The sequence below is a fragment of the Ahaetulla prasina genome, chromosome 6 (genome assembly GCF_028640845.1).
Source record: "Ahaetulla prasina isolate Xishuangbanna chromosome 6, ASM2864084v1, whole genome shotgun sequence".
Taxonomy (NCBI): domain Eukaryota; kingdom Metazoa; phylum Chordata; class Lepidosauria; order Squamata; family Colubridae; genus Ahaetulla; species Ahaetulla prasina.
In genome coordinates this window covers 20,178,164-20,201,288 of record NC_080544.1, presented here as the reverse complement: position 1 = coordinate 20,201,288, position 23,125 = coordinate 20,178,164, and the positions used below count along the sequence as shown (strand labels likewise).

The 23,125-nt window shown below is 40.1% G+C and overlaps 2 protein-coding genes across 8 annotated transcripts in view; one reads left to right on the top strand and one right to left on the bottom strand.

The window, feature by feature from the left end:
• The window catches only part of MYPN (myopalladin), a 134,506-nt gene that overhangs the window by 103,842 nt on the left and 7,539 nt on the right, over positions 1–23,125 (bottom strand). For 4 of the 7 annotated variants that reach the window (XM_058189466.1, XM_058189471.1, XM_058189470.1 and 1 more), the window contains exon 1: positions 4,420–4,640. The exons of the other annotated variants lie outside the window; for them this stretch is intronic. The gene's annotated coding sequence lies outside the window, so the exon portion shown is untranslated. Of the gene's footprint in view, positions 1–4,419; positions 4,641–23,125 lie in introns of those variants that run through there. 7 annotated transcript variants of the gene reach the window in all.
• Positions 22,478–23,125, top strand: part of HERC4 (HECT and RLD domain containing E3 ubiquitin protein ligase 4) — a 79,562-nt gene continuing 78,914 nt past the window's right edge. The window contains exon 1 of the mRNA XM_058189477.1: positions 22,478–22,673. The gene's annotated coding sequence lies outside the window, so the exon portion shown is untranslated. The remainder of the gene's footprint in view (positions 22,674–23,125) is intronic.

Sequence of the window (23,125 nt, the reverse complement as noted above, 5' to 3'; positions counted from 1 at the left end):
CTATCCATTTTTATGATAACTTTATTTTTTTTAATTTTTTAAAATATTTTATTATGACACAATATGACAAACTCATAACATACAACATATAAATATATCCTCTTTTTAACCAATGTTTCTTAGTGGTCTTCTTTCCATTTTATACCTTTTCCCCCATATCTCTCTTACTGTTTTATTTTCTTCATTGTCCCTTTTTCTTTGGTTACATTGTATTTTCTAACACTAATAGCCTTTACTTTTATACATTTCTATATATTTGTTATATACATATTTTATATTTTTAGATTCTCCCCTGTATATATTGTTCTTTACTTCTAGTCTCTTTTCCATTTTAAGCTGACCATTTGCACAGCCTGGGACTAGCACTCAAGAGAAGATCAGTTGCGTTTTTTTAAAACAAAAGTCCAGCGCTTCTTCAAAGAAGCATCTAAAACCTGTGTAAAGCTTGAGAAAACTGTTTGGATTAGACTGACCTTGCATTATGTGGAAAAATGAATGCAGGTGTCTTGTCTCTCCTTCAATTGAAGCCGAAATGCTTACTGAGCAAGTAGACTTTATCCTAAAGCAAAGCCAGACGGAGCCGAGCTGTGACCTGCTCAGCAACTATACCATGAGTAAAGGATGCTATGACAGAAATGGTATCAGGAGGAGATAGAAAATATCACGACTGAAACAACTAAATATGTTTTTAAGGCACTTTGCTCTGACATAGGAAAGAGATGAGGACAACAATGGAGGAAAGGATGGGAGGATGTGCCCTAAATTTTGGAAGGCAGAATAAGAGAGAAATAATGAAGTTCTACGTCTAATTCTTCAAAGGCATAATGGCTAACCGTAGGAATGGAACAGAATGGCACTCTGCACATGGTGAGAGTTGCTCTTTTTTTCCAGCTGGCATGCATGTAAAGAATTAAGCTCCAGACTTCACTAGTTTCTAGAACGAATTTGGAGATCGGGCATTAGAATAAGAAGAGGCTGACATATATTAAAATCACAAGTGCGGAAAAAGTAACTTTGACGTGATAGATAGACAAATGCTTTTATTTGCAAGAAATTAAAAGAAAATGAGTTAATGTGATGAAGAATGTACAAGAACGTCCACAGGATTTTAGTAAAAAAATAAACTCAAGACGATGGCTGCAATGGTGCGACTGAAGTTCTGCAAGTTTTTAAAGAGTGCAGTTTTTAAAGGCTGTTATATTGACCATTTCTAACCACACCCTATGGATACTCCTATACAGATTTGTCCTGGAAGTCAGGTATGGAACTAAGCCCAATTTATCCAGATCAAATAATGCCACCAATTCTAAAAAAAACCTTGCAGCTTCTGGGTTCGAAATCAGTTTCTCACTGACCTCAGATGTAGGGCCATGGGGTATTCCATTGCAGCTGCATTTCTTAAAAGCTTCAGGAAGTTCTGCACAGTTGGATCTACTACATCCAGTGCTAGGCAGTTTCTGTCTCATATTTTGCATTATTAAACTGTCTGCTACATGCTGTTCTGTTGTAACCATGCACGTAGCAGCACGTATCAGGTAGGATTAATGATGGAACGCATCTAAGGCACAATTTACTCCAATGTCTGGGTAGTGGAAAAGAGAATCTAGCAATATCAAGCAATATTTAATATAAGTCTTGTGGCCTTCCTGTTTGATGTGTTGATAAAGACATACTTAAATCAAAAAGAAGACTTGGCTAGAAATGAGAGGATATCAAAAACGCTAGCATTAAGAAATATTGGACTTTCCTTGATAGCCCAGCTGCAGTTTTGAATATAGTCTAAGCATAGAAAATGTCTGAGGTTTTTCACAGTAAAATAAGAAATGTATTGATTTAATATAATTATTTGGGAATATACTGTATGATTTCTAGAATTTCAGTTGTTCTCCAAACTGAAGCAAAAGGTGACTTCGGTTTGTACTAATTCTTGGATTACTGGTATTGAATCATTAACAACTTTGATATGTTGAATAATTACTTGAAGTATAGTGCTTCATAATATAATCACCATAGATAGTTTAGAATACACTATCTCTGGTTTAAATGTCTCAAAATATTGATAACCTAGTTGGGGGGGGCATTAAGAACATAATCTCTTCTGTTTGGATATCAACAAGTGGAAAATAATAATAATAATAATAATAATAATAATAATAATAATAATAATAATAATAATAATAATAATAAAGTTTTGCCAGAAGTTTGGATTCAAATGCAGCAAAAATTACTAGGAATGCCAAATTGGCAAAGTCCTTAAAAATTAGCATGTCAAGATCCTGTGAGACTTTTGAATCCAAACAGACAGACATCTGGCCCATAACACACCTGATATTCAATGGTGGGATTCAAGTAGTTTAACAACCGGTTCCCTGCCCTAATGATTTCTTCCAACAACCAGTTTGCCAAACTGCTCAGACACTTAACAACCAGTTCTCACGAAGTGGTGCAAACTGGCTGAATCCCACCACTGCTGATATCACTATTGTGGAAAAGAAAAAAGTCTAGTTCATTGATATTGCAATACTAGATGAGGCACGAATTGAAGGGAAACAGCTAGCAAAATAACAAATTATCGTGATTTGCAAATTGAAGTTGAGTGACTATGGAGGAAGAAATCAATGGTTGTACCAGTGGTGGGTTGCCCCCCGGTTCAGACCGGTTCTATAGAGCCAGTAGTAAAACCGGCGGGAGGCTCCGCCCACTGACCCAAACATCATCAAAAGTGATCTGCACATGTGCAGAAGAGTGCGCGCGCAAGCGGAGCAAGCGCGAGCACAATGCAAACTGGTAGTAAAGGTAAGTAGAACCCACCCCTGGGTTGTACCATTAGTAATAGGAGCCCTTGGAGCAAAACCCAAAGGGCTGCCTAGATACATGGAAATATTGAATTTATTAGATCTGAATATCCTGACTTTGCAAAAAACCATCCTACTGCCTTAATAGCTCTTAGGTTCTTGGTTAGGATTTGAACTGTTAAGTTTTTACCAGTCCCAGACTGTGAATTGAATTGAAAATCATCATCATCATCATCATCATCATCATCACAGAGACAAATATACCTATAGTGAAATGCTATAATTTAAGCTGAGTCATTGCTACTAATTTCCATGGCATTATTGATTTGAAGCCTAAGTATAATACTTTGGATGAAATAAGCTGTGAATAATATTTCAAAGGCATATTACTTATTATAGAAAATTGACGCCTCAAAAAATTGAACTGCAATTCTCTAGTTATTCCAGCATCATCTTTCAAGAGGACATACCAGAATATGGTTTCAGAAATGGATCTTCAGCAATTTAACAATCACAGTTTAGATCCTTTCAGATATGAACATTTTTGTTGAGGGTTACATTCATAATCTACACCATAACTGGGTGGGGAATTCTGAAAGTTGAAGTCCAAAAGTCTTAAAAGTTGACGAAGTTGAACATTCTTGGTCTACACTCTAGTTGTTCTTCAGTTTGTATAAGGCTTTTACATAACCTACACAGTTTGTTTCCTCAGCTTTGCTTTACAAATCTAGGATTTTAAATGTTTTAAAATTGATTTTTATCTAAAAATGAGAACTTCGCAAAGAAGAATTTTTATGTTAATAGAACAGAATAGAATTTTTTTTATCGGCCAAGTGTGATTGGACACACAAGGAATTTGTCTTGGCGCATAAGTGTCCAATAAGTGTCCAATAAGAGATCTGGAAACCTAATCTAATAAAGTTCCTATATGATCTTCTCTCAATTCATGACGCTGCTCTGCTCGCTGTTTAAAATTGCATGCCAAACATTTGCCACTGACAGTCAAAAACATTTTTTTTTCCAGAGAGGGGGAACGGTGAGGGTTGAGAAAGTAATGTTCTTCAAGCAAGACTATTCCTGCAGCTGTTGTGTACATTAATCCACAGAGCAGATCTCCAAACACTAAATATAGCCAGCCGTATCATTTTACATGACACATTCTCTCTCTCTCTCTCTATCTCCCCCCCCCCTCATTTCACTCTCATGTAAACTCACACACATTAGATTTTTAAATAAGAAGTCATATTAATCAGGATTTAGTGGAAATAAGATAAATGAGGGTTCTTAATTAGCGGTGAAGAAATAACAATTTCAACTATGTTAAAAATCACAGGCGGAGAAACCGATTTTAACATCCGTGCCATTTCTACAAACCAGCATTCTGCTCAAAATAACTGAACAAGCATACATGGGAATTTGAGGGGGAGAATTTGGAACAACTCCTTTCAACACATATGAAGAAACAAGTTTTTCATATTCTGAAGGTTCGTCTGTTTCTATTTTAATCAAGTTTGACTCTGGGTAATATATCTACAATTATTAGCAATCTGGATCCCACCAACCCTCTGGGCACATGCGCCATTTCATCAAAACACCGTCCACTTTTGAAAATCAAATAGGTTACCTTTTCTAATTCCTCCAGATGTTGAAATCCAACTCTGGCACTCTGGCACAGTGGACAATGATTCCTAAGTAAGAGATTAAAAGTAACCAAAGTGATGGTGCTTCTTCAGGTTCTTTGGCACTGAAATAACTTCAAATAATTGACTCCATCGGTCAGAAAATAAAAGTTAACTTTATGTTTTGAGGGAAGATAGCTGTAAGGAGCTGGACAACCTGTCACGACTGAAGCAATAGCATTTGTCACTTTGCAGGTCCCAAGTTATTTTGAGACGTACAAACCATGTGCCTGTGAAAGATTTCTCTTCATTGGACAGGGTAATATCGAGCAAAAGGATTTCGCTGCTGTGGCGGTGGGAGATTTGAGCATTTTCTCTCTCTTCCCCCCCCCACTCCACAAACCTGGAATATTTTCCCTTGATGCTTCAGCATTCTTGGCAAGACTCATTCATGAGAAAATACAAACTGAGTTTGGTTTAGTTTAATGCAGAGTCAAATCAAGTGGTTTTATTTGAAAAGTGGACAATACAGTAATAGGGTTTTAGTTCTTCCTCTTCTTCTTCTTCTTCTCCTTCTTCTTCTTCTTCTTCTTCTTCTTCTTCTTCTTCTTCTTCTTCTTCTTCTTCTTCTCCTCCTCCTCCTCTTCCTCCTCCTCTTCTTCCTCTCCTCCTCCTCTTCCTCCTCCTCCTCCTCCTCCTCCTTCTACTTTCCTCCTCCTCCTCCTCTCTAGTTCACTCAAATTATATGTGACACCTAACCTTACTTTCAGATTACTTTGTAAGAGTATTTTCAAAGCTCAGATGGTTTCAATTAGCCTTTTCTAACCCAGTACTTCTCTTTAGATTAACTACCGTATTAGTTGGAATCCTGGCATTTTGGATGCTGAAATATCTGGAAGACAACAAGTGAAGTTTGAAGGAATTTAGGATTTTTAGGCTCCATAACCCTAAATTACCTAACATTGGGCTGCTCACAACATTTTGAAATATTAAAGGTTCATCCACATTGATTAGTTAAAATACTAATCCTTCATCTGGGAGAAAACTCTATTGCCATAATAAGGTATATACTGCCCTCATCAAAGATCCCAAACCTGCCACTGGAATAATATTGACCATAGATACTGTCCTTCTTTATAACACGTTGGGCTTGGATTTGTAGATTCCCTTAGCCTTCTCTTCTACTGAATATCACAAGCCATCAGGAGAACATCCACCAATCACTCTCCCTAACATGGAATGGTGGATGGGTCTACTATGCACTTAGGTACGAGTTCATACTGAAAAGATTTTAAAAGCTGATTAAGCACTAACATTATATTATATTATATTATATTATATTATATTATATTATATTATATTATATTATATTATATTATATTATATTATATTATATTATATTATATTATATTATATTATATTATATTATATTATATTATTATATTATATTATATTATCACTAAACTAATCTTGATCAAGGCAAAGCAATAGATGCAATTTACATAGACTTCTGTAAAGCTTTTAACTCAGTGGTACATGATAAACTTCTCCTAAAACTAAAATCCTATGGCATCTCAGGACCCCTCCACAATTGGATAACAGCTTTCCTGTCAAACAGACAACAAGTGGTCAAAATTGGCAATGCTCTATCAAATCCTGTTCCTGTCAAAAGTGGCGTTTCCCAAGCAGCATTCTTGGACCAACACTCTTCATATTATACATTAATGATCTTTGTGACCATATTACAAGTAATTGTGTTCTCTTTGCTGACGATGACAAACTATTTAACACCACCAACAATACAGCTACCCTTCAAAAAGACCTTGACTTTGTGTCTCAATGGTCTAAAACTTGGCAACTCCAAATCTCAACCAGCAAATGCTCAGTCTTACACATTGGAAAAAAGAACCTAACACTAAATACAAGCTTGATGGACATTACCTTACAGATGACCCCCGCCCTGTTAAAGATCTTGGAGTTTTCATATCAAATGATCTAAGTGCCAAAGCCCACTGCAACTACATTGCAAAAAAGGCTTTAAGAGTTGTAAACTTAATCTTGCATAGCTTCTTCTTCTTCTACTTCTTCTTCTCTAGTTAGTAGCCACTACTAACCAGAGCATATAAAACATTTGCTAGACCAATTCTTGAATACAGCTCGACTGTCTGGAACCCATACCAAATTTCTGATATCAATACAATTGAACGCGTCCAGAAATATTTTACAAGAAGAGTTCTCCACTCTGAATACAACAAAATACCTTATGCCACCAGACTTGAAGTCCTGGGTTTAGAAAATTTAGAACTCCGCCGCCTTTGATATGACCTAAGTTTAACTCATAGAATCATCTATTACAATGTTCTTCCTGTCGAAGACTACTTCAGCTTCAATTGCAACAATACACGAGCACACAATAGATTTAAGCTTAATGTTAACCGCTCCAATCTTCATTGCAGAAAATACGACTTCAGTAATAGAGTTGTTAATACTTGGAATACACTACCTGACTCTGTGGTCTCTTCCCCAAATCCCCAAAGCTTCAACCAAAAACTGTCTACTATTGACCTCACCCCATTCCTAAGAGGTCTGTAAGGGGCGTGCATAAGAGCACAAGTGTGCCTACCGTTCCTGTCCTATTGTTTCCTTTCATTATATCCAATTAATATAGTTATTACATACTTATGCTTATATATATGCTTATATATTATATAGTTATTTCATGCTTATGTTTATATATACTGTGTGACAAAATAAATAAATAAATAAATAAAACCTCCAAGAACGCTAAATTTGTGTCCATAATCAGCCCAAGCAACAGCCACCAAGCATGGTGTGGGTTGCACTGGGTACATAAAGAACTGGAAGTAGCATATAAAGAACTGGCATTCTTGCTCCTGTTTCAGTGTACTGTTCCTATCCCTGATGCCTTTGGCACTTTAGGGCCATTTAGTCTCTAAACTGGAGAGCAACTCAGAAACTGGCTGGCACATAGGAGCTGTGGTGGCACAGTGATTAGAATGCAATATGGCAGGCTAGTTCAGTTCACTGCCAGGAGTTTGATCCTCACCAGCTCAAGGTTGACTCAGCCTTCCATCCTTCTGAGGATGATCAAATGAGGACCCAGATCATTGGGGGCAATATGCTGACTGTGTAAAACCACTTAGAGCAAGGGTCACCAACCTTTTGGACCTCAGGGACCATTAGATTCATAATTTTAAATCCCGCGGACCACTAATATAATCTGCCTAATGACTGGCTGGGTGGCATGGCTAGGTGGTCATGTAACTGGGTGGGCATGGCCAACTTGATGTCACTCACATCGAGGGGTGCCTTGCCCGTCTCTACTCACCCCTCCCCTCCCAGCCCCTCTCGCTTGCCTGCCCGGGCTCCTTAGGGCCCCAACAGGAAGCAGTTGTTGGGGCTAAGCAGCCACCATAAGAAAGAGTTGGCAAAACAGCTCAGTTCAAATTGGATCTGACCGAGAAGAAGGCTCAGTAGAAGCCCCTCACTGAGGACTAGGAGCATAGGCTTTCCAAGCAGAGGGAAGACCTGCAGGAGTGCAAGGCCAGGTAGCGGCGCCTGGAGGCTCAGCGGGCTGAGATGGTCAGCCAGTTCCAGGCCATGATGTTGTCCCACTGGAACAAGGCCTTCTGGCTCTTTGCCACCAGTGGCACTTCCCTCCAGCCTTTACCCAAATCCTCACACCAGGAGGCTGAAGCAGACCCCAAGTCAGAATTTCTCCCCCCACCCCACTGACCCACATAAAAAGATCCCGAAGGGGGAGACTCTCTGTAACAACACAACTGTTCTTTGCACATATCCAGCCCAGGGTCCATAGTTTGAGGACCCCTGATTTAGTGCAATATAAAAAATGCAAATAATTTTTCTGTGGACCACCAAAATTTTCTCATGGACCACCAGTGGTCCACGGACCACCAGTTGGTGACCACTGACTTAGGGAGTGCTGTAAAACACTATGAAGTGGTATATAAATGCTATTGCTACAAGGGGGAGACCCTGATCTGAAAGGCCTGGACCCAGTGGTGGGATTCAGCCAGTTCGCACCAATTCGGGAGAACCGGTTGTTAACTTTCTGAGCAGTTTGCTGAACTGGTTGTTGGAATCGGTAGTAAAAAAAAGCTACTGGTTCCTCTGAACCGGTATTTCCAATGATCAGCTGTGCTGCGCGATTTAAAATCTAAAGCGAGTGGCACAGCTGATTCCCCCCCTCGCTGCTCTACTTACCTTCGCAAGCCTCCTTTTGGTGTGTACTGTGCATGCGTGCGCACGTGTTTGGTGCACACTGCACATGTGTGCACAGCACACATTTGGTGCGCAGTACTCATGTGCATGCACGCAGCAAACGCTTGGCGCACAGCATGCATGCGCAACCAGCGAACCGATGACAAACCAGTTCAGATTTCACCACTGCTCTCATTACAGCCTTTATTATTTTTCTTTCCTATTCAGAACATCTCAGGTTGTGAGTCAACATTGAGCAGCCATTTTTCAATCTCATTCCTTGGCTTCTTCTGAATTGGCATGACCGTAAAGAGGAAGTTTCTGATTGCCTTATTAATCAACGGCCATATAAACACCAAGGGCTGTTTTAACACTTATCCTTTATGAATGTACGTTTGATACTGAACCATTTACTTCAAAGGCTCAGAGAGCGATTGTGTTTATCCTGTATGTAAGAAATGTAATAAAGCTACATCATTTAATAGGATAGGCACCACATCTCTTCTGGACCAATTTGGCCAGATCAAAACAATGTCAAGAGAGGAAGACAAGTCAGGACATATGCTTGAGCTATGTCCTACCATTTGGGGGATTATGGATTTAACATAGCATTGCCCTGCCAGACGTGTCCTGGTGAACAGACAGAAGCACATCACCCTCATATATTGCAGGAAGATAATTTTCTATTGACACAATCCAAAAATACCTTTTATCAAAAATCCACAGCAGATCTTTTTACTTTTTAGAAGACTTGGAGTGAAAGATTTGTTTGAGAGGGATTGACGTTGAATTCAAAGTTATTATGATGTGGAGAGCCAATTTGGTATAGTGGATAAGGCATCAGTTGGGAGACCGCTTAGGCACAAAGTTAGCTGAGTGGTTGGCCAGTCACTCTCTCTCAGCCCCTAGGATGGAGGCAATGGCAAACCATTTCCAAAAAAAGCTTGCCAAGAAAACTGCAGGGACTAGTCCAGGTAGTCCCCAGGAGTCAAAAATTACTCAAAACAACAACTTTTTTTTAACCTTCTTTCTTGTTGGACCATTCTGTTGTGTGGTATGCTTTCCATTTTGACTTTTGAAAAACCCCTATCCCACTGCAAATGACTCTGCCAAGCCTATGTCTACAATTTAATTGGAAAAACATGGCTCTGCTCTCATCTAATATTGGTAGCTCCTGATACTATAAGCCAAACGCTTTCAAAACCAAACACATAATTTGCATGTTTGAACAAGAACCTAGATGATTCTGAATCAGGGAACTGCGCAGCAAGTGTCCACAAATTTGTAGCTTTATATAAATATATATATATGCACACAGAAGAAAAAAAGGGGTGTAGGAATTTAGCACCCACCCCCTCCTAGAAGAATGAAATATTTTAGAAAATATTTAAAAAGGCAAAATATATTTCCCTGGATGAGAAATGGAGAAACATGTTTTAAAGACAAAGGAGCTCCCTGCAACTTCCTGCCACCCCCCCACCTTTGTCAATGGGCCATTAAAAGCCTCAGCTAAGCTCACTCATTCTCCCCACCTTTGTCAATGGGTCAGAGATAGAAACTCAATCCCCCCACCTTTGTTAATGGACCATCTTTTGCAACACAATAGAACAGAAACTCACCACCTGGCAAGGCTCAAGCAAGCTTGAGAGACAACCTACAAGGCTAGCTAAGACCCCCACCCCCTGGGAGTCTGACAACCAATCAGGATACTCTTCCTGTGCCCCAGAAAGTTCAAAGCTCAGAAAAAGCATAAAACCAGGGAGCACACAGGATCTCAGCCCCTTTTCTGTTCAGGAACTCAAGCCATGTGATCCTGGCCACCATTAAACCATCTTTCCAAGCAGCCTCCATGTTTCCAGTGTCTTTGTCCCCACTTGGAACTGAACCCAGATGGATATTTCTTCCAACAGGGGGAAAGGGAGAAACTCCTCCTTTATACCCACAGCAACCAATCCAGTGGTGAAATCCAATTTTTTTTACTACCGGTTCTGTGGGCATGGCTTGGTGGGTGTGGTGTGGCTTGGTGGGCGTGGCAGGGGACGAATACTGCAAAATCCCCATTCCCTCCCCACTCCTAGGGGAAGGATATTGCAAAATCTCCATTCCCACCCCGCTCTGGGACCAGCCAGAGGTGGGATTTGCCGGTTCTCCGAACTACTCAAAATTTCCGCTGCTGGTTCTCCGACCTGCTCAAAATTTCCGCTGCCGGTTCTCCAGAACCTGTCAGAACCTGCTGGATTTCACCCCTGAATCAATCATAGCATAAATTGCCTCATGCATGAGCCAGCACTCTCCAACCAATCAACTACAACTGTGTGTTCTGGCCCATTGTATACTTTACTTTTTCCGGCTTCTAAATTAAATATCTTAACACTCTGACTGTCAACATGCCCACTAATCAAACTTCGCCTGAAATTCAAACGTAATTTTCAGCAGCTAGGTATTTTTAGAGGATCTGGATCATACAAATGTGCCTTAAGTCCATGCATGTTTTTTTGTTTTGGGTAACATGGTCTCTTTTAAGCTTGTTTCCCTTTGTCAACAATATTTATACTTATCCTTATATTAAAGGCTGAGATTCTAGGTTGCTAAAAACAAAGCTGATGAATATTTTGAGCAGTATGCAAATACAGATCTGTCTTTGGGCTCTTGAGAAGTGTAACTGACACCTCCTTATCTAATGAAGCAGACACATGTTACATGAAAGTTGATGGCATAATAACATTATGATGCTGTGAAATGCATTGTATTTTATGTAACTGGCTGACATGATAACCTATGATTTGCATTTCTCTGAAAGGGAAAAAAAAATAGGCTTCACGCTTGCACTCTTCTTAGGAAGAAGAGAGGCCTTCAATTTCTATTTTATTAATTACACCATTTGACTCATATGTCATTCCTGGAACTAGGTGGAACATTCTTTCCAGTAATGATAAATGAAGTCACTTCTATTTTCAACATCTTTAGACAGTACCTGTGAATTTTATTTGGTGTCTCCATATGCATGAATAAGAACATGTATTTAGTGGGACCATAATGGCAGGAATTTGGGACATGACTCAGCCAACCATACGGTCTCTAAAAGTAAAAGTCTTGAATCCCATATTTTGGAGCAAAAGCTCTAGCATATTTATCAAGAATGTTGAAAATTCCCCACTAAATATTCTAGGTTCCCTGAATGTCCCATTTTTCTCCCAGAAATATTCTGATTCATTTCTCTGGCAACATGAAATACTCTAGGTCAGGGCTGTCAAACTCTCGGCCCATGGGCCGGATGCGTCACACACTGGCCACGCCCATGCCCGGTTTAGCGAGGGGGAAAAAAGTCCCAATATGTCATGTGATGCCACCGTCACCACGTGAGTTTGACACTCCTGCTCTAGATCGTTTCTCAACCTTAGTCGCTTTGAGATATGCGGAACTTCAACTCCCAGAATTCCCCAGCCAACAGGATGTTAGCTTTATGATAAAAAGAGAGAATGGGGGGGAAAGGAATAGCCACACAGATAGTTGTGTTATTATACATACATTATTTATATTTTTTTGCTGTTGCTTTGGATGAAATCCTTCTGGCTTTCTGAGATTGATAACTTTTGGATGAAAAAGCTAGGAGTTAAGTAATTAATTACTGCTATTTTCTTTGAAATTAAAATGCAATGGCTCTTTTGCTACTCTAACACACTTGAAAAAAAATTCTGATTGCTTGTTATGCTCCCTCTATTGTTCCTAATTATGTATTGCAACATGCCAAAAAAAATATCCTATTATAATTATCTTACCACAGAAAATAACTTCAGACTAATACTTTTTACTTTCCAGATACTTACTCCAGGTTGATCAAATTCAGTTTGATAGATAGAAGAAAGGTTGCAAAGATAAATTTTACCTCCAACTTATAGACTCATCATTTCAACAGGACAAAGAAACTTACAAAATGACCATATCTACAGTCCTTTTTTGGAATATATATTTCATCTACCTATATGTTAATAAATCATTGTCAGGCCTTGTAGACAGCTGAACTGCTGATAATTACTTGTCTGATACTTTAAATGTTACCTTTCTGCTGGTCTAGTCAAAACTTTTTAATGATGAAACCATCGAAACGAATTTTAGGCATACTTGTAAATATCACAAACATTACCCTTTCACATTTTAATAAAAAAAAAATTAAATCTTACCAATAAGCAATGAACACAGACATTTAAAATTCCAGACAGATGGAGCCTAGTTCTTTTAAGTTCCATAATGCAAAGCTCGTAGGAAAAGCATTGCTATTTTGCCTTTCATGATTTTAATGCTCACTAAAATTTAGCTTCCCCGTTTCAGTGTAGAGCTTTCTCAATTATGTACTGTATATGACAGAAAAGTTTAAAAGATTTAAGAGAGATTAAAACATATGAAGAACGGTTACAGGAACTGGGCATGGCTAATCTAGTGAAGAGAAGGACCAGGGGAGACATGATAGCAGTGTTCCAATATTTGAGAGGCTGTCGCAAAGAGGAAGGGGTCAAGCTATTTTCCAAGGCACCTGAAGGCCAGACAAGGAATAATAGAAGAAGAAATTTTCTGACAGGGAGAACAATCAACCAATGGAACAGAAGTTGCCTTTGTAAGTTGTGGGAGCTTCATGACTGGAGGCTTTCAATTGGACTACCATTTGTCAGAAATGGTGTAGGGTCTCCTGCTTGGATGGGGGGGTGGGGTAGGGTTGGACTAGATGACCTACAAGGTCCCTTCCAACTCTGTTAATCTAATCTACTAAAGATGATATGTATGGCTAGATAAGATGCTAACATACATCTATGTTTAAGATATAACAGGATCAATTTATCAATTGTTGAAGAAACTCAAGCATCCTTTTTGATTAATATTATAAAATCGATATTAGCCAAAGGAGAATATTTGTAGCTCAAGGTTGAAATGAGGGGTCCTTGGTGCTCTCTGAGCTTGGTTGTTTCCTTGCAGATGTTTTATTACCCAAATTAGGTAAACATCATCAGAGCTAGTTAATATCACTGCATTGCCCTCATTGATAGTAGTATGAAGTTAAGAGAGATAAGATTATAAAATTTAGCTTTCTCCTCTATCACAAATCTCATATAATTCCTTCAAGATGCTTCTAGATACAATACTCATAGAGCTATTACTTAATAATAATAATAATAATAATAATAATAATAATAATAATAATATCAGAGTTGGAAGGGACCTTGGAGGTCTTCTAATCCAACCCCCTGCCCAGGCAGGAAACCCTACACCATTTCAGACAAATGGCTATCCAACTTAAAAGGTCGCCATGCTGGGACATCGCCAATAGTCACCATCATGACTTTTTGGGCCTCTCTCCTTATTGATGTGCCTGCATGGTGCAGTTTCTACTGTCTACTTCCTTAGCACGGAAAAGGGACACGGTGGCTCAGGGGCTAGGACGTTGAGCTTGTCAATCGAAAGGTTGGCAGCTCAGCGGTTCGAATCCCTAGTGCTGCCATGTAAAGGGGTGAGCTCCAGTTACCTGTCCCAGCTTCTGCCAACCTAGCAGTTTCGAAAGCACCTAAAAATGCAAGTAGAAAAAATAGGGACCACCTTTGGTGGGAAGGTAACAGTGTTCCGTGCGCCTCTGGCATTGAGTCATGTCGGCCACATGACCACGGAGACATCTTTGGACAGCGCTGGCTCTTCGGCTTTGAAACGGAGATGAGCCGCCCCCTAGAGTCGGCAACGACTAGCATGTATATGCAAAGGGAACCTTTACCTTTACCTTCCTTAGCAGATTTTTTGGGGCGGAGGTGGGGGGTTAAGAAAAAAGGTAGGAAAATATAGAAATGATATTTGTATAATATATGACCCAGAGGTGGGTTTCAGCAGGTTCTAACCAGTTCTGTAGAACCGGTAGCGGAAATTTTAAGTAGTTTGGAAAACTGGCAAATACCATCTATGACTGGCCCCACCCCCATCTATTCTCTGCCTCCCGAGTCCCAGCTGATTAGGAGGGAATGCGGATTTTGCAGTAACCTTCCCCTGAAATGGGGAAGGAATGCAGATTTTACAGTATCCTTCCCCTACAACACCCACCAAGCCAGACCTACAGAACTGGTAGTAAAAAATTTTGAAACCCACCACTGATATAACTTAATTCAAACCATCCATAATATTTGTAGTTAATATATCCTCTGATAGATTATATATACAGTATTTTCATTTAAATAACTTTGACCATCTTAGGTTTTGCTTCCAGAAATCTCACTAATGAGTTCTCAAACTCATCGATTCAAAGTTCTATGATCTCAGCAGTTCAACTTTCTCCTCTCATCCATCTGGAATTCTCATATTCTTCTGCCAAGTTAGTGAATCATTTCTTTGCTCTGAGCTTACATTGCAGTCGTTTATATGCAAAGTGACCTCTTTGAAAAAGTATGCTATAGAAATATTTAATCCGCTTACTAAAGAAAAGCTCCTTTGCTAGTTGGTGGTTGCAGGTTGTTCTTTGAGGAGTTGCCCAAGATCAACTAATAAGGAGTCAAACCACGTTTCATATATCTCCTGGGACATGGTGCTTCTCATCTGTATCCAATTCGTAGACTTATCAAGGCAGGTACCAGTATTTGTAGGTATCATATTATTGTTGTAATCCATAGTACCAGAAGGCTGGAAAGAAGACAATGGATACTTGGATAGAGATAAATATTTATCCATTCTCTTTTTTCCTTTAGAGCAGGGGTGTCAAACTAAAGGCCCGGGGACCAGATCCGGCCTGCAGGTTGCTTAGATATGGCCTGTGGGCCTACCCTGGAAACAGCTAAGGACTCACCTGCGGCGCCTTTGACAGCGAAAACGGAGCTTGGGAGGGCTGTGCATGGCCAGCCCGGGCTCCATTTATGGCTGCAACAACCTCCTGCCAGCAAAAACGGAGGCCACAAGCTCTGTTTTCACTGGCAGAGGGCTGCAGGAGGCCGTTGTGGCCAAAAACGGAACCTAGGCGGGCCACACACAGCCTCCTTGAGCTCTGTTTTCACTGGCAGAGGGCTGCAGGAGGCTGTTGTGGCCAAAAACGGAACCTAGGTGGGCCACACACAGCTTCCTCAAGCTCCATTTTCACTGGCAGAGGGCTGCAGGAGGCCATTGTTGCTGAAAATGGAGCCTCAATGAGTGACGTTGACATAGCCATGCCCATCCTGGCCACACCTCCGGGCTCCCTGACATCAAATACAACCCTGATGTGGCCCTCAATGAAATTGAGGTTGACACCCCTGGTTAAGATTGACTTGTGAAGAATAGGCTAAAATCTAGTGCTGGCCCAGGTGACTTAGCACCACTGCACTGCTAAAACCTTGAATCCAAGGTGATCCCTCCTGATCTATCACTCTGTAACTGATCTGCACAATCTGAGCCTCAGGGCCACTGAAAAATCTTAAATTCCCTCTCTCGACTCCCTCCAGAAGTCACAACCAAATTGTAACTTCTAATGTGATATAAGAATGCAATTGTTGAATACAAGCACAGCATTTCCTTTTGTTCAGTTCAGCCCTCCCACTTTGTCCTGGCATATTACCCCAAAGCCAAACATAGTTGTCATATTGGAAAATGTTACATTCTCCTGCTTCGCTGGGTCTCTTGCCAAGAGTGTGAGCTATATCTTTCCTTCTGTTGATAAGGAAAAGCAGTGAGGTCTCCCCTGACTCCTGGTGACGTCATGGATTTGACCATGAGGTTTTCTTGGCAGTAAAATAGAAGAGGATTGCCACTGTCAAGAGTAATATAGGTGACCTTGACAGAAATACATTAAGAAGAGGCGTCTAAAGCATTATTTATGCCCAGAATAACAAGATAACTTTAGGAAGCACCTGAGGCAGATGCCTCCTTAACTCCATAATTAAAAGAAGGCAGAGGAAATATAACTCATCAGACTTGCAAAATTTTTGTTATTATAGCCTATTTTAATAAAAGTAGCTTAAACATCCCTGTGGATTTGATTTCCTGGTCTGGTCTATCTACCTATCTACCTGTCTCTGCCATTTTATCAACATGCCAGATTTCTTGAGGTTTCCCAATTACTTTTGATTAATATTTTGAGAACAGCCAGCAGGAGCCAGGTGCAGCCAAGTGTGATTGGACACATTCCTGGTGCAGGTTTACTGCAAATGTTGGGGATTTCAGACTGACTAACCTCTGTAATCTCACCAGCTAAATTAAGCCATTTTTCCAATATCCATACAGTACATGCATTCAATACATGCATACATAAGCTCATGTTGGGTTAGAAGCAATTTAACTGACAAAGTGGTACTAGTTATATTTATTTATTTATTTGTTTGTTTGTTTGTTTGTTTGTTTGTCAATCATACATAAGATAACAGGTAAAAGTATAAACATAATTTGGATACATGAAAAGAGTAAGTAAAAACGAATATTAGGACAGGGACGGTAGGCACGCGGGTGCACTTATGCACGCCCCTTACAGACCTCTTAGGAATGGGGTGAGGTCAAGAGTAGACAGTTTAAGCTTAAAGTTTTGGGGGTTTGGGGAAGAAACTACAGAGTCAGGCAGTGTATTCCAGGCGTTGACCACTCTGTTACTGAAGTCATATTTTCTGCAATCAAGTTTGGAGCGGTTTACCTTGAGTTTGTATCTATTATTTGCTCATGTATTGTAGTGGTTGAAGCTGATGTAGTCATTGACAGGTAAGGACATTGTGGTAGATAATTTTATGTACTATGTTTAGGTCAGACTGATGTCTGGAGATAGGAGAGCTTATTAGTTATGCCAGTGGTAGTCAACCTGGTCCCTACCGCCCACTAGTGGGCGTTCCAGCTTTCATGGTGGGCGGTAGAGATTTTGTCCGATACTGAAGCACTTTCCTTTTTTTTAATTTAATCGACTTTTAAAAAAATTTTCATAGCATTATTTAAAAACATTTTCATTAGGTTTTCATAAAATTCCCTGTGACAATTTAAATTTCTGAAAATATACTATTTGTATTGCCCACACATAAGTTTAGTTCACGTTACATAAGTGAAACTAAATGGCGCTATAGTGCGACCGCAAACAAAAGAGCCTCATCCCAGAATAGCTCGCGCATCTCCCCCCACACCACTCAGCTGTAACAGACAAGCAGAACTGATAGCCGGCGCTCCCCCCCGCCCCAAACCCAATCCACAATGTGTGAGAGACATGCACAGACGATAATACATGGCACATTACCAGTGGGCGGTTAAATTTTTTTACTACTAACAGAGATACAAAAGTGGGCGGTAGGTATAAAAAGGTTGACTACCCCTGAGTTATGCTATTGGCTTCCAGGTTAATCTAGTACTGAACGCCTGGTGCGTTAACCTTGGTCCAGCGAAGGCCTGGTTAGTGAAGACCAGTTATTTTAATATTTAATATTTATTTATTTAATAAAGACTCTCAGGTTGAACTATGCTTTAAATTGCTTCATAAAAGCTTAAACTGGGGTATTCAACTTTGGCAACTTTAAGACTTGTGGACAATGTCTGGGTGGCTGGGAAATTCTGGGAGTTGACATCCGCAAGTCTTAAAGTTGCCAAGCTTGGACAACACTGGCTTAAACAGAAGCTTTTTGTAAAGATTCAATAAGGCAGTAACTTAGATTAGATAAATGGAAGCTTGCCAGCAGAAGCTAAACCACAATTAAGAATCACCTTTGATGCTTGCTAGAAACTAGTGAAGGCAGAGACCACATAGAAGAGGCATTGCTTTAATGGAAAGATGTGGTCTGAAAAAAATTTTTTAGTACTGCAAGGGGCCCATTACTAAGAGTAAGGTGACATATAGCTTACAGCTATGGGCATAAATCCGAGCAGGGTCTGGAGCAGGGGTGAAATGCTCCTGGTTTGGACTGGATCAGCCAACGGGTAGTTCAGAGAACCGATAGCAAAAATCCCTGCCCCCCTCGCCCATGCCTGCCCAGTCGCCCACTTGCTCCCTCCTTTCCAGCTCGCTCGCTTTTCCCGGCCGAAAGGTAGGAATAGGTTGTAAAAAATGCTTTTAAAAGGTTAAAAAAGAGGCTCTGACGATCACAGCTGAGCCGCGCGATCGTCAGTCTTTTTTTTTTACTTTTAAAAGCATTTTTTACAACCTATTCGGCTGAATAGGTTGTAAAAAAATACTTTTAAAAGTAAAAAAAAAGATCGTGCGCCACAGCTGATCACCCCCACCCCCAGGCTGTTCTACTTACCCCATGCCTCCTTTTGGTGTGCACTGCATGCGTGCATCTTGCATTTGGTGCGTGGTACACACTGTGCATGTGTGCGCACACCGCGCATTTGGCATACTGCGTGCATGCGCAGCCAGCAAACGGGTAGTAAACCGGTTCAGATTTCACCAGTGGTCTGGAGGTCATTAGCATGCTAAAAACTCAAACCCTAAGTATTCAAGTCCCACCAGGCCCAAGGTTGACTCAGCCTTCCATCCTTTATAAGGTAGGTAAAATGAGGACCCAGATTGTTGGGGGCAATAAGTTGACTTTGTATATAATATACAAATGGATGAAGACTATTGCTTGACATAGTGTAAGCCGCCCTGAGTCTTCGGAGAAGGGCGGGATATAAATGCAAATTAAAAAAAAAAGAGCAATTCAGAGTTCATGCTGATCGTGCTAAGAATGTTCTGGAGAATATTTGAGTGTGTGTGCGTGTCCCACACTCAGGAAGTGGTAAATAACCAAGGAGTTGAGATTGTAATATCTCAACTCCTTGTAATATTTTTCTTTGTAAAAAAAAAAGTATAAAAAACTTGAGGTAAACCCAGTTTAGCGTGCCTATTTCTTTGCCTTTTTTTGCTGAAGTTTACCATAACTGTTAATTGAGAAGCCCTTCTGTGCAGAAATAAAATTTTTGAATTCCACTTTCCTCAAGTCTACATGAATTGTTGGTTTCATCATGCCTGGTAAATGAGCAATAAAGGTGGTTTATGGCCATCAGTACCAACTCAGACAGGGACCAGACAAAGTTATTGCTAGAGGGAGGTGCTGCTCCAAATACCTGCCTTGTTTTTTCCAGCACTGATATCTAAATTACATCTGTTTCATCACTGATACCTACATAACAGTGTCATGATAAAAAACAGAGAGCAGCTCCAGCCAATTCAAGGCAGATCTATGAAATGCTTGAAACAACCAAACAGTATCTCCTGAAACCAGTTAAAATTAGACCTGTGCAGAGATTTGAAGGGCAAAATGAAATTCAGGGAAATGTAGGCAGGTTTATAGCATCTAACGAGTGTTGTGACCCAGGCCCAAGTAGCTAGTAGGAAACTCAGTCAGTGAAAAAACAAACAAACTTTATTTGAACAGCTGAGAATTATTTCATTCCCAGCATAGTTCAACTAAATTAAAGCAAATTCCTCCCAACACAAATTCCTCAGTCCTATCACAAACTTTGGTCCAATTAGGCAAACTACCAAAGGTAAATGTTCAGAAGTCAATATACAAAAATAAATGCAAGAAGACGAAGCTATCAATGTTGTTTTCCGGCAAAGCCCAAATGCCGTTGCTGGTCTGATTGCCAATCATCTCTTGGCCCTACTCCTGAGTCATCCTCTTTGCTTGAGCTGCTCTTCCCTTCTGGCAGCTCTTCTCATGCGTGCATTAGGAACAGGCTCCTCCTGTTCCTCTGCCTCACTACTATCAGTCTCTGGAGACTCTGGAGTCCGCACCTCACTCCCCGATGGCCCTGGCCCCACCTCAGCCTCATCGCTGTCTGACTCAGTTGCCAGCTCCGCAGACTGCTGGCGGAGCACAATAACGAGAACGCCTTAAAGGGACTGCAAGGCCAGACAAACCTAGGAGAAGATGTTTCCAATGGGTTCTATGAACATGTCTCAAATCCTATTTTGTTCTTTAGGCCTCCACATGGGTTAATACAGTTCATATATTAAAATTGTTAAGCAGAATTGTTACTTTATGCATACATTTCTTTCCAACGCCTAGACTCACCAAAGCTGTCCTTGAAAAGCATCAGCTTCTCAGACTTGCCTTTAAGGGATGCCAAAGGGAAACCTCTCTCTCTCTCTCTCTCTCTCTCTCTCTCTCTCTCTCTCTCTCTCTCCCTCTCTCTCTCTCTCACACACACACACACACACACATACACATACACACACACACAGTATATAGAACATTATATATTAATATGATATGATATATATTAGAAAAAGACTGAGAATTGAAATATTGGTGACTTAAAAGTAGGGTTTCCAGGACTGAGTAAGTGATTATGTGCCATCAAATTGGTGCTGACTGTTACATGAACAGACTTTCTTCAAGAGATATGTCCACAACCTGACCCTTCAGCTCTTCCTGAAGAGTTCACCCATTGCTGCTGTTATCAAGCCCATCCATCTTTCTTCTTTCTTTTCCTTTCATCTTAGATGAGAGCTTAGATCTGTTGGAAGAAATATCCATCTGGGTTCAGTTCCAAGTGGGGACAAAGACATTGGAAACGTGGAGGCTGCTTGGAAAGATGGTTTAATGGAGGTGTGCTAAACTCCTACAGATCTAAGTAAGCAAAATGTAATTTCTGTCATTTGAGTCTCACATGAAAACTTTGGGGTTGATTTGTTTGTCGATCCATTTCTTTGTTTCCTTGACTACCCATGGTACGCTTACCGATCTTCTCCAGCATCAACATTCAAACCTACCAGTACTCTTTTTATCCTGCTTCTTCATAGTCCAATTTTTATTTCTGTAGAGTATCCTGGGCAAAATCGTTGCCTGCAAGTTGTATTCTTGAGAATCCTAATTTATTTCCCAAAAGTCTACCAACATTTGGCTTTGTAATGAATACCACAACCTATATCAATTCTTGTGTTGATGCCATCCACCCCACTCCACCCCGTCCCCACCCCGAATCTATTGTTCTGGTTCTGGTTGTTGTTGTTGCTTCTACTCTTTCTTCATATTGTACTAAGATTGCCAGATATGGTCCTTGGTTGATTCTACATGTCCAGATTGGATCTATAATTGTGTGCTCAAAATCAAGTCCCTTTTTATGTGCAGCATGCATGTTAAAAAGAGGCATGGTTGTGGACTCAATCTTAGCCTTTCTGACAACCCCCACCCCACCCCGTCCCCACCCCGAATCTATTGTTCTGGTTCTGGTTGTTGTTGTTGCTTCTACTCTTTCTTCATATTGTACTAAGATTGCCAGATATAGTCCTTGGTTGATTCTACACGTCCAGATTGGATCTATAATTGTGCGCTCAAAATCAAGTCCCTTTTTATGTGCAGCATGCATGTTAAAAAGAGGCATGGTTGTGGACTCAATCTTAGCCTTTTTGACACCCCCCACCCCCATAGAAACTCCTGGTTGGTGTTACTGAGGCAAGCAAAACTAATTCAGAAGAAAGAAATGCTCTTTCAGCACAGCAGTATCTTCAAAGCTTGAACTGATGATTCTGCTAATGTTGACCACCAGATGGTGGTCCAAGGCTCCTCAGCGTGAAAGTGCCCTCCAAAGTGGTCCCCCAAATCAGACCTGCGTGTATCTTTCATTTCCTTGTTTTTTCTTTCTTCCTCTTCTCTTCCCCGAAGTTCTTTGAAGAAATGATCATATTGCGACAGACTCTTGTTCCATAGCCATATTAACCTTTTAAAAGATGCATACTTCTTTCATGGAGTAAGACTGGAAAGTATATGTACAAGCTTCTAAACTTAAGAAAGACTCCTGTTTGTGCCTTTTAATTAGCTTCATGAGTCAAACTGATTTCCTAATGTCTAAAATATCAGCTGACTCACAGTCATTGGGCAAAACAAGGTAAGTCACAGCATTTAAAATATAGTCTCCCGTGATAAAGTGTGTGTTAATGCAAACATTTTAAGAGTACCACATTAGCACATTAGTTCTCTAGGAAAAAAAGAGTAGCTATGGAAGCTATGGAAGTTCCTTTCCTCCCACGAAGGCGTGCCTAAATTCTTTCGTCCAACAAGGAAGAACATTAGAGCAAACTGGACTCAGAAATCTCAGAATGAATCAAGAAAACAAACAAAGAGATGTTTGGGTAAGTCTTTGCAATTTTTATGATGCTGTCAGAATTCTTTTTTTTTTTTTTGGTAAATACAGATTACCATATTTAATATTATTTACCACTTCCTATTAATAGAAACAATATTGCTTTGAAAACGTAATTCCACTGTTTTGATCAAGGTTTTTTTTTTTGTGTGTGTGTATGAGAAGTAGTGATAATTTGGGAATAGTGCAAAAGAGAACAGAAGCTACTAAGATTGTGTGAAGGAAACTGGAAAAAAAACCTGGCTTGGAAGAATAAGATGATAGATAGATAGATGATAGATAGATAGATAGATACAGTAGATAGAGATAGATAGATAGATAGATAGATAGATAGATAGATAGATAGATACAGTAGATGATAGATAGATAGATAGATAGATAGATAGATAGATAGATGATAGACAGATAGATAACCTTTATTGTCATTTTTAGTTGAACAAA